This window comes from Macadamia integrifolia, unplaced genomic scaffold, assembly GCF_013358625.1.
Source record: "Macadamia integrifolia cultivar HAES 741 unplaced genomic scaffold, SCU_Mint_v3 scaffold368, whole genome shotgun sequence".
Lineage (NCBI taxonomy): Eukaryota > Viridiplantae > Streptophyta > Magnoliopsida > Proteales > Proteaceae > Macadamia > Macadamia integrifolia.
In genome coordinates this window covers 396738-404921 of record NW_024869721.1, presented here as the reverse complement: position 1 = coordinate 404921, position 8184 = coordinate 396738, and positions in this window count along the sequence as shown.

Sequence of the window (8184 nt, the reverse complement as noted above, 5' to 3'; positions counted from 1 at the left end):
ACCAAGGTATGCCTCCAACCCTTTCTTCTTCCTTTTCTTCTTCCTACCTCTCCTCTTTCTCTTCTCTCCTACGTTGGGCACAAGGAAAATAAGGAAATGAATCATCATTTCCCAACTTATAACTTAAGTTGGGCCTTAAGGTCTGTTTTGTTTGGACCCCTTTTGAACCAATCGGGTTAAAATGAGTTTCAGGGCACAAGGACCCTCACATTTAGGTCCATAAGGTGTTCACATCAAGAGGAAGGTGTGGAGGATGATTTGGGATCATCCAGAACCATTTACGATGCTGGTGGTGGGACCCACGGGCATTGGAACCTCGACAACAGCTTGTGGACCCACCAAAAATAGGCACCAGATTCATGCTCAGGCTACTTCTGGTGGCTTGTTTCTGGTGGTCAAGGCTGTCTTGACAGCTTGCTATCCCATAGTTGGTCTCGTATGGGTGGTTGCCCTCGGACATGCCTAAGGCTTTTTGGCAGTTATGATGCATGCTGGAAATCAAGTGTGGGGAGTTGGGTCACTTATAGTCTGGGATCAGAAGGTATGAATCCCCTCCAGTTAGATATGCATGCAATGCTTGAACATGTTGGGTCATCTCTACCTTTTGATAATGTGTAGCGGCGATCCAAAACCTAGTCGTACTTCCGATCTCCAATCTAAGGCCTGTCACAATAGTTCAAATTAGACCGAATTAGGGCATGGGAGTAACATCTCCCCACCTTACAAGAATTTCATCCTCGAAATTGAATGTACCTGGCAAATCAAATAATCCAGGATACTGCTTCATCATTTCATCTTCTCACTCCCAGGATGCTTCCTGTTTGGGGTGGTTCATCCATTTCACCTTGACAAAGGAAATGGTGTGGTTGCAAAGAACATGGTCCTTCCGATCAACAATCTTCATCGGATACTCCACATAGGCAAAGTCCTCATCCAACTCATGAGGTATGTAAGTCAAGATGTGAGTCGAGTCAGAAATGTACTTCCTCAACATAGATACATGGAAGACATCATGTGTACCTTCCAAATTTGGTGGTAAGGCTATCCAGTAAGCTACTAGTCTGATCCTCTCCAGTGCATGATATGATCCCATAAACCTCAGACTAAGCTTTCCCTTCTTGTCGAACTGCATCACCCCTTTAATTGGGGAGATCCGTAAGAAGACCTTGTCTCCAACACCAAACTCCAGATGTTTCCTCCTAACATTTGTGTAGCTTTTCTGCCTGGACTGAGCTGCATTGATCCTTTCTTTGATCACATTCACCTTTTCACTGGTAGCCTGTATCAAGTCTAGACCCAAAATATGCCACTCACCAACCTCATCCCAATAGAGTGCAGTCCGGCACTTCCTGCCATACTGTGCCTCGAATGGGGACATTCTGATAGTGGCCTGATAACTGTTGTTGTAGGAGAACTCAATAAGAGAAATGTGCTCATCCCAACTATGACTCATATCCAAGGCACATGCTCGAAGTAGGTCCTCCAATGTCTGAATAGTCCTCTCCGATTGACCATTAGACTGAGGGTGAAAGGCAATGCTGAAAGCCAACTATGTGCCCATGGCTTTCTGCACACAGGTTCAGAACTTAGAAGTGAACCTGGGATCTTGATCAAAGATGATACTAACTGGTACACTATGAAACCTGATGATATTATCGATATACAACTTGGCTAACTTGTCTATAGAAAATGTGATCTTGATTAGGATAAAGTGAGCTTCCTGAGTCAAGCGGTCCACAATTACCTAAATGGCATCTATACCCTTCTATGTACGGGGTAGGCCTGTGACGAAGTCTATAGTAATATTCTCCCATTTCCACTCCGGAATAGGTAGGGATTGTAATAAGCCATCATGCCTCTGCCTCTCAGCCTTGACTTGCTTGCATGTGAGGCATCTGGACACATATGTGGCCACATCATTCTTCATTCCTTTCCACCAGTAGGAGCCTTTGAGGTCCTTGTACATTTTAGTGCTACCGGGGTGAATGGAGTATGGAGAGCTATGTGCCTCTCTCAAAACTATGTCTCTCAAATTACCATCACTGGGCACACACGACCTTTCTTTGAACTTGAGAATCCCATTTTCAGTCACAGAGAAATTTGAGTCCTTTTGGGTTCCTTCCTGGCATTTTGCTATCAGCTTCTGCAACTCTGCATCAGTAACCTGAGCTGCAGTGATCCTATCCACCAGACTAGGTTATACCACTAATACTAATAGTGACACAGTGACACCCTCTACTAATAGCTCCAAGTCTAGTTTCTTGGCCTCCTTTAGGAGATAGTCAGTGGTGGTCAATGATGCAAGAGTCAGTGACTGGGATTTCTGACTAAGTGCATCAACTACCACAATGGCTTTTCTTGGGTGGTAGTGGATAGTACAATTATAATCCTTCATCAGCTCCAACCAACACCTCTATCTCATGTTGAGTTCCTTTTGGGTGAAGAAGTACTAGAGGCTTTTATGGTCACTGAAGATCTCACTCTTCTCACCACACAGGTAGTGTCTATAGATTTTCAATACAAAAATCACGACTGTCAACTCCAAATCATGGGTTGGGTAGTTCTTCTCATAATCCTTCAACTGACGAGATGCATAAGCAATGACTTTCCCGTGCTGTATCAATACACAACCCAATCCCAGTTTGGAGGCATCACTATAAACAACCATACCACCTGTACCAGTCAGAATAGTCAAAACTGGAGTTGATACCAACTTTTGCCTTAGCTCCTTGAAGCTATTCTCACAATCATCAAACCACTCAAATTTTACACCCTTCCGTGTGAGTCGGATCATCGGAGTAGCAATGCGAGAGAAGTTCTCGATAAACCTCCTGTAGTATTTGGCCAATCCCAAAAAACTACGTATGTCTGCCACACTCTTGGGAGTCTCCCATTCTAGAATTGCCTTCACTTTGCCTAGGTCAACCTCTATACCATTGGCTGAAACAATGTGGTGTAGGAATGCCACTTGTGACAACCAAAACTTGCACTTGCTAAATTTGGCATAGAGTTGCTTCTCTCTCAGCCGTTGCAGTACTAATCTCAGGTGAACAACATGTTCCTCTGCACTCTTGGAGTAGACTAAAATGTCATCAATGAATAATATCACAAACTTATCTAAGACACCCTGGAATACCTAGTTCATCAAATCCATAAATGCAGCCGGTGCATTGGTCAACTCGAATGACATCACCAAGAATTCATAATGTCCATACCTTGATCTAGAGGCTATCTTACTGGCATCACCATCCTTAATCTTGAGCTGGTGGTAGCCCGGTCTAAGGTCGATCTTGGAGAACACCTTGGCACCCTACAACTTATCAAATAAATCATCTATCATTGGCAAAGGATACCGGTTCTTGATGTTTAGCTTATTAAGCTCCCGGTAGTCGATGCACAATTTCATACTTGCACCGGAGTTGGATTAACATAAGGCACTCAGAAAGGTTTGCTACCTCCCCTAAAATCAGTAGATCCCATTGGCCTCTTTCCCGTTCCTTGCTGAGCCGTGTAGTTATCCCTATGCCGGTCTTCAATAGACTTGGCCACTTGGACCACCTCAATATAGGTTTACAGTTTCAACCCCACAATGGTTGACCCAATACCTGGCCTCAACCCTTTCTCAAACTTCTTAATCTTGTCTCTATCACCTCTAAGATGCTCAGGAGAAAAATGGAATAGCTCCTCGAAGCGTTGCTGATACTCCAGCATAGACCGAGAACCTTAAGCCAACTAAGAGAACTCACTCTCTCCTATCCTGGAAGCTTTATGGAAAATAGTTCTCAAAGAAGGCCCCTTTGAAGTCTGCCCAAGTAGGGACCATTTTATGGGTAAAAAAATTTTGTTTTCCCAAAATATATACATATATATATATATATAAGATTCCAAATCAAGGCTCAAAGTTCAAAGTCCAAATTCAAGATTCTATTTCAAAGGACAAAATTTAAGATTCCAATTCAAAAGTCCAAAAGATTAAAAATCCAATGAAGAATCGAAGAATCAAAGAATCAAAGGTAAAAAAAAAATCAAGAATCAATTAGTAAATGTCTTTTACAGGGTTGAAAGAGCAGTGAATTTCTTTCCTATAATTGATAGCACAGATAGCCCAACCCAGTTCGAAAGAACCCTCCTGGAAGACCAAACAGCCTAGCCCGGTTCTAAAGAACCCACCTGGAAGACTAGATAGGTCAGATTGGTTCGAAAGAACCTGCCTGGAAGACCAGATAGCCAGCCCAGTTCGAAAGAACCCACCTGGAGGCCAAATTCCCCGAACTGGCACATGTAAAGTCCAACTAAGGAAAAATCAAAGATCAAAGTACTAACATCTTTTACAGGATTGGAAGAGCAATGAATTCCATTCTTACAATTGGAAGCTCAGGTAAGTCCTAAAAATCTAAAGTAGTTGAGAGACATTATCTGTTGCATTTTTCAACTCCATCCTTAATGAGCAAAATGACGGCAGTACATGCTTCGGGTGACAAAATATGGTCATGCCCTATGGTTGTTAGCATAGGCCTCGGACAAAGAGGGGCATTCTGTAGAGACTCAATTTTGTCACCCTCCTCCAGTTATGATGAAATGTGGATCTTGGACATGACTTCTGACTTTCAATTAAAAAAGATGATGATTAACCCAGAAAACCCAGAAACATTCTCCACCTATCTGAAAACCCTGGAAACCCCTGCGTAGGAGAGAAGATGGTCCAAATTTGACTTTTTATATACGAAGGAATTTGGTTAAGATGATCGTACAGATGGATAGTGGTCAAAAATTTGATTACGACGATATATGGCACGTCAAAATCGAACTATTGGATCTCCTGCATTCGTCCCCATAAAATTATGTTTTCCCGTATGTATGCCACGCACACTGGTAAGCCTGCTGTAAACTTGAAAAAATTCCCTACCAACCCAAATACCCTAAATTCATCCCTTACCTGAAAACCCTGGAAACCCCTGTGTGAAATAGAAAAGGGTCCAAATTTGACTTTTTATATACGAAGGAGTCCAGTTAATGTGACTATAGGATGGATAGTGATCGAAAATACGATTCCGATGATATATGGCATGTCAAAATTGGACTGTCGAATCTCCCGTAATCATTGCTAGAAAATTTTATAATTCGCATTACTCGCAGCCCGTGCATTATGCCTACCCTTCCTTGCCTCATGCATGCCCAACCCTTGCACTGTGCGTACCCAGCCTTTGCACATTGCCTGCCCATCCTTACACCATGCCTTCCCCCCCGTGCATCCGTGCGTCATACCCTATGCATTTCAACCCAACCTTGTGTGCACCGTCGATGGCTAGGATTTACGTTCCACTGGCTCGATGGGTGAAGAAATTTTCTCTTCACCCATTTTTGCGTATGCACTACTCCGTTGGCTTAAAAAATTCTCTCCTCCTATTTGTCCAAAAACCCACTTTTTACCCCCATTGGCTAAAATTTCTCTCCTCTCGTTTGTCTAAAAACTCGCTTTTTACCCATTAGTTAAAATTTCTCTCCTCCCGTTAGTCCAAAAATCCCCTTTTGTCCATTGGTTAAAAAACCCTTTTTACTCACTTTAGTCCAAAAACCCCCTTTTGTCCATTGATTAAAAAGACCTCTTCACCCACTTTAGTCCAAAACCCCCTTTTGTCCAGTGGTTAAAAGAATTCTCTCCTCCCCTTGGGCCCGAAAATACTATAAATACCCCCTCCTTTGGATTGGAACACACCAAAAATCACAACCCCACTTATGAAGTGAAGCTCTGCTCTCTCTACTCCTCCCCTCCCCCTTTGAGTTCCTTCGGGTCTTCGGAGCGATCTTCGTCAAGATCCAAAATTTGTTCGGATCTTCAAAGTGTTCTTCAGGATCTTGAAGATCTTTAATCAAGTTTGTAGTTCAATCCATTTTTTTTCCAAAAATAGTATGTCTTTGAGTGTTCTTGATCTTTACCAAAAGTAGAAATCCCTCCCCCCCTTGAGGTTCTTTCGGTCTACAAAGAGATCTTTGTCAAGCTCTGGAGTTCTGCTCATATCTTCAAAGTGTTCTTTGGGGCTTTGAGGATCTTCAATCTATTTTTAGGTCAATCTATTTTTTTCCAAAAATAGCCATTCCCAACCGATGCTCTATCCAAGTGCCATTGGAATCTTTTCAGAAATAGCCATTCCCAATGGAAGCTCTATCCAAGTGCTCTTAGAATCTTCAGAAATAGCCATTTCCAACGAAAGTTCTGCCAGAGTGCCACCTTAGCTTAGCCCTGCCCTAGCCTATCCCCAGTAGGAGCTCTGTCGAAGTGCCACCTCATTCGAAGTCCAAAAATAGCCTTCCCTAGCCAAAGCTCTGTCCGAATCCAAATCTGAAAGTAATCGTTCCTAGCCGAAGCTCTACCCAAATATCATCACAATCAAAATATCTCGAGAAAGGAAGTTTGTGGTCAAAACTATCTTCCCTTAAGCCAGGAGAATCCAAAACATAGTCCGAGATGGTACTAATTAGGGGCCCACCCCTCTTGACCTGAAACAAGGGTTAAGTTCAGGTATAGTTTGTCAACCGATTTGTCATCATGTAGACTTTATATAGACCTTATTTTAGTGTACATAGTTGTTTAAATTCAATCAATGTATATATGTGTGATAACTTAGCCATGCATGTGGAATAGGAAAAATTGTAAAAAATGTTCATTCTTAAGCATGTAGTAATAAGACCGGTTGAACCGGGCAAATTGAGTGCCTAACACCTTCCCAATTCTGTAAGCTGACACTTACCCTAAATCTTTGTACCAGACCAACTTTCGAGCCCTTTTCGTCGGAATTGGGCCCACTCCAGGGTTCTAGGCCCATAATCCTAGGTGGGGACTCCAAACCCTTTTGCATTATCTTGATCCCCGTATTGGACCATCATCAAACCCCCATCTAGAATGATGAACTTTATACTCTTGCAAAATAGGCCTCCACGTATCTCCGAGTAGTAATACGGTGGTGCAGGGCCCACAAGTGAAGCACTCACGACACACCTCTCCCTCATGCAAAGAGAAGAGAGAGGAGAGAGGATGGAATGGTGACTAGTGAAGCCATCGATCTCTGACCGTTACCCTCACAACACGACAAGCTCAACTTTCTTAATAAAAGATGTATGAAGGTCATGGATAATCTAAAGATTTTTCAATTGAGAATGGTAAGGGCCTTCAACAAGAATGTGAAGCCCCGTCACATAAAAAAGGGTGAGCTTGTTCTTTGAGAACAAAGAGTCCCAATTCATGATCCAAGAGGAAAGTTCAGGTCCAATTGGAGTGGCCCATTCACTGTCAAAGAAATTCTACCAGGCAAGGCTATGAAACTCATAGACCACAACGATGAAGAAATACCTAGACTGGTCAATATGGATCAACTCAAGAGATATTATGTCTAAAAGGGTGAATAGCCCGAACTACGTTGGACCTGATTCCTCTCAAGGGATACGTTGGCAACTTGACATGTGCAAGTATGATCAACAATCTCAAGGCAATAAATTAGTTCCTAGATTAAAAATCAACGTATCTAAAAAGATCACCATAGCTTGCGTCCCCCAAGAATCGCCATTTGGCATATAAGGCCAATAGGTACCTATCATTCACCTATGGTCCTCCTAATGCTTATCCAGCATTCCATTCCCTAAAAGTCACCACCTGGCACTAGTATATCAAGGCTAGTTCATTCCCCCTTCCTTGATTAGTCAAAAATAAAAAATAAAAAAACAAGAAACAAAAAAGGATTTTGATGCAACAGTGGCAAAGGTTTGGTTGTGTCAATAGCTAATGAGTGATACTTTGACAAATCATCACATCTTCTCTTTGCTTGTAATGATTGCAGGGTAGGTCATGGGCTCTTTGGAAGAGACATTGAGAAAATGGACCTTAAAACATCAGCATGATGGCAACAGGATTGCTAGAATCTATGAATATGTCAATGCTTAGTTGGATCGGGTCTGTAAAATTACATCACAATCTACTTCGATAGGTGCCTCAACACTGGGATACTAATCTTCATGTGTTTCGGTTTGGATTGATTGAGATCTACCCAACTCACAAAGAATTCCGAGTTTATATGCTATCTCCACCCATGGGCAGATTGATTCAACCATCTTTGAAGAAAGACTACTCAGAGGAAATCCAGGATTTCTTCAGATGGGAAAAGGAGGAAATGAAGTAGTTTATTAGATATT